Source organism: Pezoporus wallicus, unplaced genomic scaffold (genome assembly GCF_028554395.1).
Source record: "Pezoporus wallicus isolate ANWC-B61680 ecotype Strahan unplaced genomic scaffold, APGP_CSIRO_Pwel_v1 contig_16, whole genome shotgun sequence".
Classification (NCBI taxonomy): domain Eukaryota; kingdom Metazoa; phylum Chordata; class Aves; order Psittaciformes; family Psittacidae; genus Pezoporus; species Pezoporus wallicus.
In genome coordinates this window covers 5,146,756-5,162,015 of record NW_026641478.1, presented here as the reverse complement: position 1 = coordinate 5,162,015, position 15,260 = coordinate 5,146,756, and the positions used below count along the sequence as shown (strand labels likewise).

The window sequence follows — 15,260 nt, the reverse complement described above, 5'->3', positions numbered from 1 at the left end:
CATTGTCCACTCCTCAGTCTTGATACAACTAGCTGAAATGCCACATAGAGTATTTTTAGACCACGGTCAATTGAGTAGTTCCAGTTTTTGAGATGTTGCAGGCTCTCTAAATCCACATTTAGTTACCGAGACCAGCATTTCACATAGACAAATTGAAATCTTTAGGAAAATTGGTATATTTCAGTGTAAGTTCAGACGAAATCAAGTATAAAATCTGCAAACGTAACCTTTTATAAGGGAGATCTTCTGGTCTAAGATTGCAGCATGCAAGCAGAAAACACAGGCCGTAATGCACATTCAGCCCACTTGTTCCCTACAGCCATGGGGGCTTCATTGCAATAATACCTTAACTCCCACAACACAAGGCGGAACAGTAAGACTTTTCTTTACACAAGGGAAAATGAGGCATAAACTCTCTTAATTACTAAGTGCTTGATAGTTGAGGAGGTTTGAGGATTTTGAGCAAAGAGTAAGGGTTTTAGACATTTTAGAAGCAGCTTCATGAGCAGCTGCCATTGAAATCAGAAGTATCCGAATGCACGTCAGCTCTATTCCAAAATCTCCCAAGATCTAACTATTCACATTTTTTCCTCCTCAGTGGTAATTCACTAGGGAGGCCGATCTCATCAGTGTCACCTGTGGGTGGGATGTACTGTGACGTGCTGAGCCTCCTTCTGAAGCTGCCTGGGGAAGCATTATCACACAGGCCTCCTGAAGCTGGTTGCAACTGCTTTGCTCTCAAGGACTGGCAGAAATGTTACTGAAGAATTGGTCCTGTGTTAACCTCCCAGAATATGTCACCTGCTGAAACCTTTGAATCTCATTTTCAGTGACAATATTACAGAGTACTATGCATATTTTTAATTTGTATAATACTGAGCTTTATAGAAAGACCATGTGCACTGCCATCAGGTGCTCAAAATTAATCCATACCTTAGTTCACGAGGATTTTTTTTTCAATCCATGACTGCTTGTTAGGGTGGGAAACACTGAAGAAAAACAAGATGAGATTAATTTCCACTTATTACTAGGGATAATCAGGATTCTTACAAGCCTTACACTAAATTTAGTGTGCTAAGTTTGGTTCTGGTAGTCTTCCAGTGACCTGCTCTTGAATGGAAATGAAATTTCAACAAGAAATCAAAAAAGTTATTAAAAGTACTAAAAATACACTGTATTTCTCTACAATACAACATAACCTGATGTACTTTTTTAGCATTTCAGTATCAGGGATTCTAAAATCTTGTTTATAAAAAGCAATTCTGGTGCTTCTATTTTAAGTGGAAAAGTGATAAATATTTATGTATTATCAGACATTTCCGCTTATAGATTGAAGAGGAAATTTAGAGTCTATTTGGTGGTCTTACTGAGAATAAGTGCACTGAGAAAATATTGCCTCCATATCAGCAACAGAAAAATATTGCTGATCTGTCCATTAAAAGGAAGACTTGGAGTCTGGTCTAGGAAGTCAAGTAGACTAACAAAGTATGTAAGTCCCAGAAATAACTTGTCAATGATCTGAGTCCTCTCTTTTCCTTTTTTCTCCTTCTTTGGCTAAATACTATCTAAGAAAACCCCAAGACCCTCAGCTGGCCAATACCAACTTGATACCAGGAGAGATCAGTTCTCACTGCCCTCAGTAGTACACATAAAACATATTCAGATTTTTAATCACTCTATATATGTACAGATACACGCATAAATTGCTCAGTGGGAGGAACTAGGTTTGTGGCCGCATGTGCTCTCACTCCATGTATTGCTCCCCAGTCTCCTGTGATATCTCTCATGTCCCTCACCTCTTTGGTCAGGAAAGCAGCAAGAAGTGCTGTTCTGCGGGCAGCACTGTGTGCACACTGGTCCCACACCTGCAATCCCTTCAGATGTAACAGAGCTGGATTATACTGGCTTTTTCCTCAGCAGCATCCCTTATTTGGGTTTCTCTTGCCTCTACAGCCATCAGTTTCCACAAAATGTGTAGGAGTCTGGGTTTCTGGGAGCTCCTGATTGTTAGCTTTGGTTGTCACATAGCAACTAGTTCAAAAGTTATTATGGAGGAGGAATGAGCAAGACATATGGATATACTCTTCACAATGTGATGGCCTAAGCCTCATTCCTTTCAGAAACCAAGCTGAACTCACACACGTATGTGCATATATTTAAGTTAGGGAAAATACTAAGGGAGTTATCTCAATTTAAATATAGAGATTATAAAAGCAGCTGAGGAAGAGTTGAAACAGAAAAGCAGGGGATTTAATGTGACACTTTTTTAGCCATCTCACCGTTTAAACAAGACAGTCATGTCATTTCTTATTTCAGTTACATCGATGTCTAGCAAAGTGTAGCACACACAAAACATGGATTCAAGCAGCTCAGGATACTAATTCAAGCTAACAGCAGCCTTGAGCAGGGAGATTATTGTTTCCCACTAATGTGTACTTTCCAGCTTTACTCTCTGTCTTTCTTTAAAGTGTGTCTGCATCATACTCAAACCAACCTGTGAAGGCTGAAGTGTGTTTTGGATCACTGTCAAATGATGTGAAATTCTAAAGTCACAAAACCAGTGATGCCATTAAAAAATCACTTTCAGGTGTCTTGCCATCCAAGGAGTTAAAGATAGTAATGAACCCTATGAAGGTTTTTGGTCTTTCACAACTGTGGAAAAACAACTTTAGATTTTTATAGAAACTATAAAATGGCATGATGGACTTACTTTTACTTTTTTTTTTTTTAATATGTTCTTGGATCAACTCATGCATTGCTGAAACAAAAAATCCTTTAAAAGCTAACAGAAGTGTTTGCATGGGCACAGCAGGAAAGCTTTGGTCCGCGGCCTTTCTTTCAGGGAAAGGCCGATGCACTAGTAATAGCTGCATTCAAAAATCTGCAGAACAGTATTTGGATTTCCATAAAAGATACCCTAAAGTGAGGCAGAAAGCCCCAAAGCTGCAGAATACCTGCTAGTCAGCAAGCCTTGGTTCTCGTCTCTCCCGCGCAAGTGTCTCAGTGTTATGTAACAGGAGAAGGGAATGTTCCTCTCTTTTGGCAAAGGACACCGAACCCAGCAATTTGTCTTGATGGGACTGAGCGGAGCACATGAAACCAAGTGAGTTATTATGGTCTGCGGTTTCAGGAACTGGTTTAAAGATAGCCTCCAAATTATCAAAATTTACATAAAGAAAGACATCTGACTATGGCCATGAAATACTTCTACCAAGTTTGGAAAGCAAAACTCAAGCAATGAATGGTCTATGTCATAAATGAATTTTTGGCTGCATGAACAGGCCAGCAAAGAAAGAACATTGAATAAGCAAAGGTTTTAATATTCTGACAATTATAAACAGTCCTTTGTTTTTCTTTTTCTCTTACATGCACATGGGTGTGGGCTGGGGAAGCCATATATTCGTAAAACATCTGGTGTTTAGCTTGTTGTTATAATCAGTCAGTCTTTTTATTTTATTTTTCCAACACTGCGGAAAAAAAGGGACTCGGACCGCTTAATTAAAGAATGAAAGCCTCCTCCTGGATACAAAGACAGCAGGATCTGGCTCATGGTCTGTTATTTGCCTTAAAGGACAGAAGTCCTCATGGTTGGAAATAGCAGTTTCTTAGTTTTTAATACTTTATGGTAAAAGCTGTTGAACTGACAGTAGATGGTCTTCAGAGCAGTTGTTTACCCCCAGGACAGAGAGTGGCATTGCTGACTCACTCTTTTTACACATTTACAGTCATTGCTCCTGATTTAAGGGAACAGTATGTAGTGGAATAATGATGCCTTAGCTTTTAGTTCTTACACTTACAAATGTAGTAATAACACAGGCATACATAGTAGTATAAATACAAATATAAACATAGGTAGCAGCGTATTAAGCATACATAGTAATAACACTTCCACAGAACTGCTACCCTTCCTAGGTCACGTCGTTCACAGTAAGACATTACAGTTCCCCCGGATGATTTATAGCCTGCTAGCACTAAATTTGAAACCTCATTCAGCAGCTAAAGTCATCCTATTTGGTGGTGGTGGGATTTTTTCATACCTCTGAGAAAGAAAGGACACATTTGCAAAAAGCACTTTTCATCCTACCAACCCTGCAGAGGTAATGGAGCTGTTGGCTGAAGGATCTTTGAAAATCTGGCTCAGTTTCTGAAAATTTATTTAGTGGCAGTGATTATCACCTGCCCTCTTACCTATAGTTCTTTTGTCACGTATGCCTAGAGTGGACATACTGCTGCTTAGCATCTATATCATGGCTGCCCCTCCATCTTCAGGTTTTTGGAGTCTGAGAAATGAGTAACTACTAAGAATAAAATGAGTTATCATCCTTCAATACAGTAGATGTATGTGCATATTTGTGCTTCTGCATTAATCTAACTACATGTTAACCATTAATATGCTCCCTCGATACGTTTACTCCAGACACTGTTATTAAAGCCATAGTTTCTGATTTCCCAGAGCTACATGCAGCCATTACATAGGTGGTGGGGAAGACAGCAAAGCCAGGGGTCTGACCTCTCAGAAATCATTGAAGAGCAGCACTCAAAAAATAATACACTGCACACTGCAGCAGAAGCAAAGATCACATACTGTCTGCACACTGCAGTGCACTGATGCGAGTGTGCAGGTTTGGATTCAAACAGTTAAAAGTGCATTTCTACTGCATAACATATTTGTGTCACTTGAGATAGATAATCTGGGATACCCAAGTCACCCACATGGGGCTGATAGATAGGCATGATAGACATGGGACATACCTACAGGTGACCTGAACCTCTCTGAGGAACCAGAAGAAACATGGTGGGAGACACTTGGGCATCTCTAATGACACTAGATGCCCACACTTAGACAACTAAATCCTGCCCTAGCTCTTCACTTCTCCACTGACAGGAAAAGAAACCTAGCTCTCTAGTTTACTGGAGACACTTTTATTTAGATACCATAAATCAGATGTCTGAATATAAGGGGGAACGCAAGTCAGCCCGCATGATTTCAGTGCTCTCTGGATTTCACTGACCAGTTTTGGTAACTTGGAGCTTGTCTCTGGCAGCGACTAAGTGAACTGCAAAGCAGATTCTGTCAAGATAATAAATTACAGATGCACAGGTGATTTGCAAACATTTTTGAGTTTTGTAAAGAGGATGCAGCATGCATTTTCATGTTAAATAAAATTTTAAGATGGCAAAATGTCTCTGAAAGCTTTCATCTTTCTTTGAAAGTACTTTTTTTCCCCCAAGGTTTGTCTCTCATAAATATTAAAACACCACAATCAAAAGAATAAGATAACCCACTGATGAAATGACAAGCCACATAAGTACCCTCACCCCGCAGGAAACCTCACCACAACTTTGCCCTGCCTACACATTAATGAAAAAATCTTCTGTTTTGTAAATAAGTTCTGCAAAGTCTGGTGGAAAAGCGCTTTCTTCCTTGTTTCATCAATAAAGTTACTATGTGACTTTTAAAAAATTCCACTGCACTAGGGAAACTTCTGTTTCCTTTTATGTCCAGATTTAGCAAGAGTTTCAAAGCCCTTCTTATTAAGAAAAGTTGTGGCTGGAAACATGGATAAGTAGGTACAACGATTCTAGAAGCTATAAATATTCAGGTTATGATATTCAAGAAATTATCCTCTCTGAGGTGGGCTTTATTGTCTCCTAGGGCCCACCTGCAGCTAGGTAAGGGCCTCCCAAAGTGAAGTGGATGGCCCTAAATGATCAGAGGTGGTATTTAAAAAATAAACACAAAATTAGTTTCACACCTACTTAGACAGTTTAGAATTTTAATGTGCAAAGTCTGCCAGGGCTTTGCAGTGAAATAAGGCCACGCATTCAAGCTCCCTAAAGCCAATCAGAAACCTGGGCTGAGTACTACCCATTTCTCAACTAGGAATCACTGCTCAGTTCTAGAGCATATTATTAATGAACAAACTGTTACTTTGATCACATTTTAACATTTCTAAGCTCACAAAAACTAATGATGTTTAAAAAAGAACTGTTCTTGCCTCAAAAAACACCGAGAAGAGTTGAGGTCTGTTTCATGTCACTGTCTGCAAGTACTCTAGCACACAGCGAGCTTTTCCAAATTTTTCCCAATGTCTCCCCCCTCCCCTTTCAACTGAGAAGCTCCCTCTAAGCATATTTTGACACATTCCTAGTTTTGTTTTGTGACTTCTGGATCTCTGGTAGCCCTGGCACAAGTCAAAAACTTTGTATCTTGGGTCATCAGCCATATGACAGCTAGGTTCTGTCTGGCCACCCAACCTCACCTATCACCTCCTGGGAGCTGCAGCAGACAGGCAGGCCTAGCACTGCCCCTTGTGCAGCATGTGCAGCCCATCCAGCATGTCCTGCATTTGTCTTGGATTATTCCACATCTGCCAGACAGCTCTTACGTACATCACTGGTTTGGAAAAGCTCTAGGTATGACCAAGCGTTACTCAAACCAGTCACTGGCTTTAGAGGGGGGACGGATAAAGGTATATTTCACTGTTTTATACCAGCATTTTTTTATGTTGTTCGATACTGAGCAGTGCTTGCTCTTACTGGAGCTCTGGTATTCTGAACGATTTAACTTTGCCACCACTATTTCACCTTTGAAGGAGCGTGACAAGGCAGCTGCAGACTGTGCAGTTTTCCTATATTGCCTGTAGTTCCTAAATAAGGATCAGCCTCCACTGTGCCTGGCACTGTTTGGATTTGTGTGAAAGAACATTTATTCACTCTGAAAAAAACTTGCCAATTAACACTGCATTGTTTCAGATTGTTCTTTGTATTTCCTTACAATGATTCTTAAACTCCCAAAGATATGAGTTTATGATAGCAGGATAATCCTGTTGCTGGTTTTTATGAGTGCATTTTGTATTAATGGGTTTCACCCCATGAAGTTCCTGCCATGCATCACATTATGAATGACCTCATAATTAGATTCATTAAAGACTATAGTGTCTAAAATGCACCTACAGTTAAATCCAGACTCTCTGTTAGGCTTAACCTAGTTAGTCAGTGCAAGACAGGTGTCTCAGGACTCCACCACAGCCAACACATTATTCATACAGGGAAATAATTTAGGAAATAATAGTTATTCTTACACTGACAGCTATCTTGGCACCCCCCCGTACATGTTTGATTATCTGATGTCCCTGATCTGATTCATAAACACTAATTAGCTCCCTGGCTTTCTTTTGAAGTGAAGCAACTGGTCTCTGTGACACCAGACTTGTGAGCCATCCCAGTGAGACACAACTCAGGGATCACTCTCACCAGCCCACATGGCTGTCCACAGATTCTTCCCCAACACCACTGCTACCCCTGCCCTGGCTACAGCGACACGGCTATTTTGCATCAGCTGGAACAAATGCATTTTGCTGCTCAGAGACAGTGACCATGGACAAGGGTGTCACTGAGACATTTCTTCTCTTTGCCACTTATCTGATCCCAGCTACTTGGAGTCCTTGAGCCAGAATTTTTTCCAAGATTTTCTTTGTTAAATTGAGGAAGATGACAATGATAACACCACTTTTATATAATAGCCTATGTCCAGGTGGCTAGTTTAAGAACCCAGATTTAGGGGATATGTGTCTACACGTGGCGTGTCTTACCATAAGGGAGAAATACAGTCCCAATGAATGATACAACATTTCCCTCTACTCTCAGTGAAAAGGCACACTTGCTTGTGAAGAGTTCCAGAAGACAAACCAAACACACTAAGCATATATTTCTCTATATAGATTAAACAAAAAAGCCATGTGACTCCATGCTATGTGACTCCATCAAGCTGAAACCTAGACCACCTCCCTTTTTTCTGAGGAGAGGACCCACATTCAGAAAGATGGGTATTTTTACACATCACTGTAATTGTTAGAACATATGTAACATCAAGACCCCACTCATGTCAAGACATTTGTGAAGCCATCACCTATTTCATCATAATGACCCAGCTACAAAGAGCAGGTTTAAATTGCACAGACTAAAGTGCTAGCTGTCCTTTATATCTTGCCTGTACTATCAATAACACCACTGGAATTTCTGTAGGGGGTAAAACAGCATTATCCCTGGAAAGGAAATGTAAAATTATTTCAGAGGCTACAATTTTAATTACAGAGGGTAGAATGGAGATGAGGAAAGAATAGGAAACACAAATACAAAGGGAGTATAAATAGTGTTGTCTCTTAGGACAGTATTCTTTATCTTACTCTGGCTATAAAGTTGCTTTATTTTCTTAACTCCCTGCTTTGGAAAGCAGCCACTAAATTAAAAGAATGTAATGTACTGGTGATTTATGTTTTTTTTTTTAATTTATAAAACTGGAGAATACAAAGCAATTATTAATTTAAAAAGCAGGTTGAAGAAAGGTTTACCTAATTCCAAATCCTTAAAGACAAAACAAAAAAAAAAAAAACAAAACAAACCGAAAAAAAAAGAAGAAAGAAAAAAGGAAATCCTTCCCAAATTAAAAAAAAAAAAAGAAAAAGAAAATTATCTAATTAATGATGAATATTAGGAACAGCTCCCCTTTCTCATTTTTTTGCCTGGTTTTGCCATTCTCACATTCATCAGAGGAGAGTTGTCACTGGGGTAAATAATATTGAATCTAACATCTACTCACAATGCAAAGCCCCACTCACTTTCAGTAAGGATATCATCATTCCCTGAAGAGCTGTATAGAAAAAGAAGAAAAAAAAAACAGATTCTGAAATTAATTCTTTAAAGAAAATATGTAAACCTGGGATTAATGAGTAAGTGTATGATACAGTTGCCTGAACTTATGGCCCTGTTGTGACTGTAGGCACCACAGGATAGCCCAGTGGGTGCCTGGCTTCCATGCCAGAAGCAAATCCCCCATAGGCTTTGTGCTGTCTTTTGCAGCACTGAGTGGACATGTTTGGTACCCCAGGGCATCTCAAATGGCTCCATATGACTTTGTTTAAGAAACTGGACCTCTTCCATAAAGTCATCTTTCCACATCCTTATTTTTAAAACACTTCCTGACTTCTTCCTTGAAACCCAATATTTTATTTGTACCTCGGGCCAATTCAGCACACAGTAATCTAATGTTGTTATAGCACAGGTAATAGCTGTGTCTCTGCAGGTAAACCAAAAGTCATTTGGCACCAACTGGCTTGGGCTTTCCTGAGAAGATTTGTCTTGGAGTGGAGTGGTTCCAAACAGAGTCAGAAAGCTCTGTTTGATGACCAGGCTGGATGATCACAAGTCTTGCACTCAAACCCATTCCCTAGCCTTTTCCCTTTAGGAGTGTATAGGCATAAACACACAAACACACACACATGAACCCTTATGTGTGCATGCACACACACACACATGCATGCGCATACCCAAGACTCAAAGACTCAAAAACCTTCATGAAACTTCAAGAAGTCCTGCTTTGGTACTAGGCTGTGACATCTTCATAACAAGATGTTGGACCTCCGTGATAGTGAAATTCTAGAAGCTGTTTGATCCACAGACCACTAAAATCAGCTTCTCAAGTAGGAAGGGCTGCTTCTTCTCTGGCAGAGAATCATCTTGTTTTAGAGTAGACATCCAGCAGCCCGGGAAAGAGAAAGAAGGAAATAATATCTTGTCTTGTTTACCTCTGTAGCCAGTGGAGGGGGTTCTGAAGGGATGTGTAGCCCACCCATCCATCTATAGTTTAGGACATACTGAATGTGCATCTGATTGTGCCTGTCTTTTTCTACTGGCCATAAAGGGACCCTGATCAGTAACTGCAGACTAGAGACCTGACTTTTGATTGAATAAAATAGCAAGAGGGTTCCCACATATGACTAAATTTACATTTTGTCTGTAACAGTGATCACTCTATCTTACTTTCTCCCTCCTGTCCTATTGAGGAGGAGGAGTGAGAGAGTGGCAGCAAACCAAGGCCAGGCCACCACAGGAGGTTAAGCTGTTCTTACCTGTTGTAAGACAGAACTAATACAGATTCCTTCAAATTTCTGCTGATCTAGCAGCAGGAAACAAATGCAAAAACTGCTACAAGAGTGTAAATGGAATCAGTGTGCATTGACTATAACTGTGCTGGTTATATAGGAATGGGATACGGTGCCAGGAGGTGGAGCTATCAAGAGTTGCACTACACTGGGCCAAAATACTGACCCAAACCGTTAAGTACTTCTTGTTTAACACTGAAAATTTTCTGCAGCTTAAGGAAGAGAACATCATAACCTATTTTCCTCAATATGCTGGAGCTTGTCCTCATTTTCATTAGGCTCATTCACGACTGCAAGATAAATAGAAGTGCCATAAATAGAACTGTATTGGCATAAACATAATTTCTGTACTTGGCACTTGACTTAGGTAAACAACCATGCACTTCCAGCAAGCCTCAAGGTTTGAGCGTCATCATTTCACACTTTCAATGCAGTCTTCTACAGCTAGATGATTTAAATCTGAGGCAGGCTGAAATGACCTTTGGGGTTGTCTGCTTTCCTCCATTGCTTACAGAAAGAGCTTCATACAGCATTGTCTCTCACTTGAGCATCCCTGGTGCTCAGGGTAGAGAGGCAGGTCAGGATGAAATCCTTGGGCATGTGTAGGTCTGGAACCACCCAGGTCAGATAGCCCCAGGGCACCACTACCCTGCACTGCAGCAGAGCAGGCTGGCTCTCAAGCTGTTGACATGAGCAGCGCTGACCCACAACACCCCAGCTGGCAACAGGATTTCATACCTGGGAGAGGCAGGTGCTCCTGCCCACTATTTTCATCTCCCACTGAATTCCCAGGGCAGCAGGAGCCAAGAGTTGTATCTTACACAAAAGTAAAAGAGCAGTTGCAAGGCAGCAATTCCTTGCTGCCAGGAATGGAGGGAAATGGATGTTAACTTCACAGCTTGTCAGTAGCCACAGCATTGGGTTCTCTAAAGTTTCCAGCCAATTCTCTCAATGATGTGGATGTTAAAGTTGAAGTAATTTACAAGGCAGCACCTCCAAAGTCAGCTTTCAAATGTTATGGGTTGCTGAAATTACAGAATGCACAAAGATTAATGAGTGTAATCCCACACAATTTTCTCCTAGAAAAAGAAGAACCACAAACAGTCTTTAAAGAATAATGAAGATGTAATACAGCGTCTAAGAGTTCTGTTGTTCGTCATAACTGGGACTCCTACACCTTAGCCGAATCCATGTGGACATGCCTGGGACTGATATTAAATTCAGTGTGTGTGTGTAGTATTTTGAAGGTACAGGGGTGTCTCATCCATGTGCAATCACCTGCAAGACTGGGAACATGACTTTTATTTGCAAAGGAAATTGCTTTCTTACAGTGAAAGATATGCACCCAAAGTTTAAGCAGTGCATTTGTGATTTTTATTTTGTTGTGCAATTCCAGTTTGTGAGTTAACTTCTTCCACAGAGTTTGCAGACTCCTTCAATGGCAGTGCTGTTCCCAGTGAAGCATGCAGTGAGTAGTTAATCATTAATTCTTCATGGTTCATATTTGCTGTCTGCTTTACTGCATATAGTTTGATATAGTTCCTTCCAATAGACTTAATGCTGTCATTAGGAGTCACATGCTGGATCTTTATCTGAACTATTATCACAGTCCAGACATAGCATTACAGCCTCCCTTTGTAAGCCAGAGTTACGGAGTTCAGAAAGGCTTAAAACTTAATAAATACCATGGTTTTTATGTAATGGAACAGCTGCAACAGCAGACTGACACACACTCACACTCTGACTGAGCCTGCCTAGTTGCAGTAAACAGGTGCACCTAGAGGCTAAAGCTCTTATTTTTTTTATCCGTGACACTAATTTCATTGTCAAAGTCTAGTTTAACAATTGCATGTGTGTTAGGATAATGTAAAGGAATCCAGACACATGTGGTGACTGAAATTTCTGGCTGTTGCAAAGGGGGTGAATTGTTAAATTAAAACTGCAGTTTTCATTGTGCAGATAAAACAGCCATCCACTTGCAAAAATCAAATGAAAAATCTTTTGTTATTAATGGAAATCATAAGTTGCATGATACAGAATAATAAAAATCACCACAAAATTGTGCAAATTATGGTACATAGCATTGATTCTACGTACATTCTAGGAAGCTCTAAACTTTTATTTTAAAATCTCAGACATAGTCTGGGCTCAGATTCATACGTGCTTTGGAAGAACTCATTTCTTACTGTGTTAAAGTGTACAAGTGGGAATGCAGAGGCATTTGAAAACTTCAGCTCCAGTGCCTTAGGTCAGATCACTAGGCCTGTGGCTAACCTGTTCAACCACACTAGAAACACTTTCCTCCTCCTCACTGCACATTAGTCTGCTTATTCCTTGGAAGATAATTTCTAAGATCAGGATCAACAGTAAATAATTGCACTTGGCATTCCCATTGGTTGACAGCTTCCATAGGAAATGCAGTGAATTCAACTTACATTGAGTGAGTCATCTCTCACACAAGTGTTTTCTTCCTTCCAGCCACTTTTGGAGAGTCTGCTTAACAGGATGTGATGCCCCAAAAAGGCCAATTGGAATCTAAATAGGTTACTGTGGAACCATCAAAATACTCTTTGCATTAGTACAACACCATCTATAGGCTATAAACTCAGCTGAGAAGCAAACAATATGAGCCTGGGTGGAATTCTATGTTAATACAGTTATAATGCTTCCCATAAGCCAGCAAAAATATCTGGGGTGGCTTCCAGTATCTCTGCATGAGACTGAACTGAGCCATTGGCACATACCTTCACACCATGGCTTTTACATGGACAGGTTTCCCTTGTTTCAGTTAATAAAGGGCTTTTCCTCGTCCATGTGGAAAATCCTATAGAATATAGAATCATAGAATAGGTTGGGAAGGACCTTAAGATCATCTAGTTCCAACCCCACCCTACCACACACTAAACCATGCCACCTAAGACCATCCAACCTCGCCTTGAACACTGCCAGAGATGGAGCATTCACAACATCCTCGGGCAACCTGTTCCAGTGCCTCACCAGCCTCATAGTAAAGAACTTCTTCCTTATATCGAAAGTAATATAATACAGATGAAGACAATAAAGATGTGGAGAAATGTTCTGTATAAATTAGATCCTTTCTGAAAGTCTGTAAGTCATACAATAAAATTCAACACAGAATTACATCTCTGCTTTAGAAATTGATGAGTTGATTGAAAGGTGAATATTCTCTTGAAATTCCACAGGGTTTTCCTTTGATGACTGGAAACTGTGTAGAAATAGGCTTGTCTTGTTAGGATTCATACTCTGTCAGACACTGAACCCAGAGTTTCCAAAGATAGGTTTTGTCACCCCCCTTTCATAGAGTATTTCTTGGCTTTAAAATTGGCAGCTGTGACCTGAGCATTTATGGAGATGTCACAATCAGGCTTTCTCTGTTTGATATCTGGAAAAGTCATCTTTACTTAACTTCAAGAAATTAAACTTTCCAGACAATTTTCCTAAAGTGAGACAAGCTATGGACTTGTAATGTCTCAAAATTGATTTAGAGATTATTTCTAAGAGAATGTTCTTAATAATCATCAACCAGAGCAGTTTTACACAAAGCCCACTGGAGGATGGCCAGCTGGGTTTGAACTTCCTTACATTTAAGTCCAAAAAGTTACACAATTTTTTGCAGAAACTAGTCTATCTAACAGTGGTCTGCTGTCAAGTTTGATAAAAGTTAGTTACCACATGTGCTCAGGATACGATCCAAAACAGGAAGCACAGCATCCGATGAAGTACATGACAAAATGCCAGCAGCAGATATCTGGAATATGCATTCCTCAGAAAGAAAAAATGTTTTGCCATTGGGCAACATAGTTCACAGAAATCAGCTGCTATTGTCTCCTTTCACTTGGTGCTCTGCAATTCAGATATTTGAATTGTTCTGAAAGCCTTCTCCATACCCCTTGAAATTACTGAAGAAAATGATAGTGATTAATCTCTTCTTCTGCCAGTTTGCCAATGAATGAGGAACATAATTTCCTTTTAACACTTCTTCAGCATGCACTGCAGATTTACAAATTCAGAGTAGGTTGTAATTTGGGTTTATTTCAGACAATTTAAAAAAAACTATATGCTTATTTATCAATCTTTAAATGCTTTAGCTTCCCCATAGCCCCCATCTCACAAACCAAGATTTCAGTATTTGTGGTGTCTTGCAAGATTGTCAAGGCCCAGCAGTTTTCAACATTTATCCAAATTGTCTTATGCTCAGTTCTTTGCTTTCTCCCTTTCATGGACTAACATCACAGAGGTGTGCTCAATGTTGTAAAAGATTCATCTGATATGTCCCGTTCCTGGTCCTGACAAAATAATCTGTGTTAATACATTAATATGTATACATTATAAGTATCTTTTGTTTAAAGATAATTACTACCTAGATTTAATAGGAACAAAAGTCCCAGACATCTGAATGACAAGGAAAAGAGGGGAACAAACTGTGGTTTTTATAGATGCCAAGAGCTAGCTTTGGCAGTTTGCAGACAGCAGGGTCCACACACACCTGGAGTGGCTAGAATGCATCTATTTATAGTGGTTACCACTCTCTGTTTGTTTGTTTTTGGGATTTCCTTAAATGTAGAGACCTGAGTGTGACCACATTCAATTCCTTCTTTTATGTTATCGACGTTTTAAACTTGTCTCAATTTTGCATTTTGGTAGGTATCAATTTTCTGTTTTCTCTGTTATTTCCAGTAATTAATTTATTTTGTTCCACTTTTCCCTGCTTCTTTTACAATGCTTCTCCAGATCTTTGTGTCCAAGTCTGTTAAGCATGTAGACAGCCATGACAATATAGCACTAACAAGAACATATCATGTAAATAAGTCTGTTTCCAAGAACTAACTCTATTTCTTTCGGCTGTGCTGTGGCATAACAAATCTAGTTCTACTCGTGCCACCTAAAGTGAAGGGTTACTGTATTTGCTTTCCCTGAAGCCAATATAAACCAGAAGTAAATTAGAACCGTTAGCCACGCTAATGAAATTGACAACACTCGCTGACAGTAGCAATGGGAAAGGCAAGTGCAATATACTCTGGTGCACGTGCCCCAGCTTCTTTACAGATCAAGATGTGACACAGATTCTGGAGTCACCAAACAGCCAGCAATATAGCTTGGTCAAGGGAAAAACAAAATCCTGGCCCAAGGAGAGATTACATTGCACAGTAAGATTTAGTTTTGATGAAGGCTTTTACAAATTGTTTTGTTACTTGAAATCAGTTCCTGTGGGAAGACTGTCTGGCTGCAAGATAAAGAAAAAAATAATAAGAAAATTTAAATTCATTAACCAGAACTACCAGAAAAGTTCCTCTC

General features: G+C 39.8%; 1 long non-coding RNA gene across 1 annotated transcript; it reads right to left on the bottom strand.

The window, feature by feature from the left end:
• Positions 1-9,400: 9,400 nt before the first annotated feature.
• LOC130607174 (uncharacterized) lies at positions 9,401-12,824 on the bottom strand. The gene is made up of 3 exons (XR_008974172.1): positions 12,689-12,824; positions 10,683-10,969; positions 9,401-9,518 (listed from the first exon to the last, which is right to left on the bottom strand). It is a non-coding gene; the product is annotated as an uncharacterized LOC130607174 (long non-coding RNA).
• Positions 12,825-15,260: the final 2,436 nt, after the last annotated feature.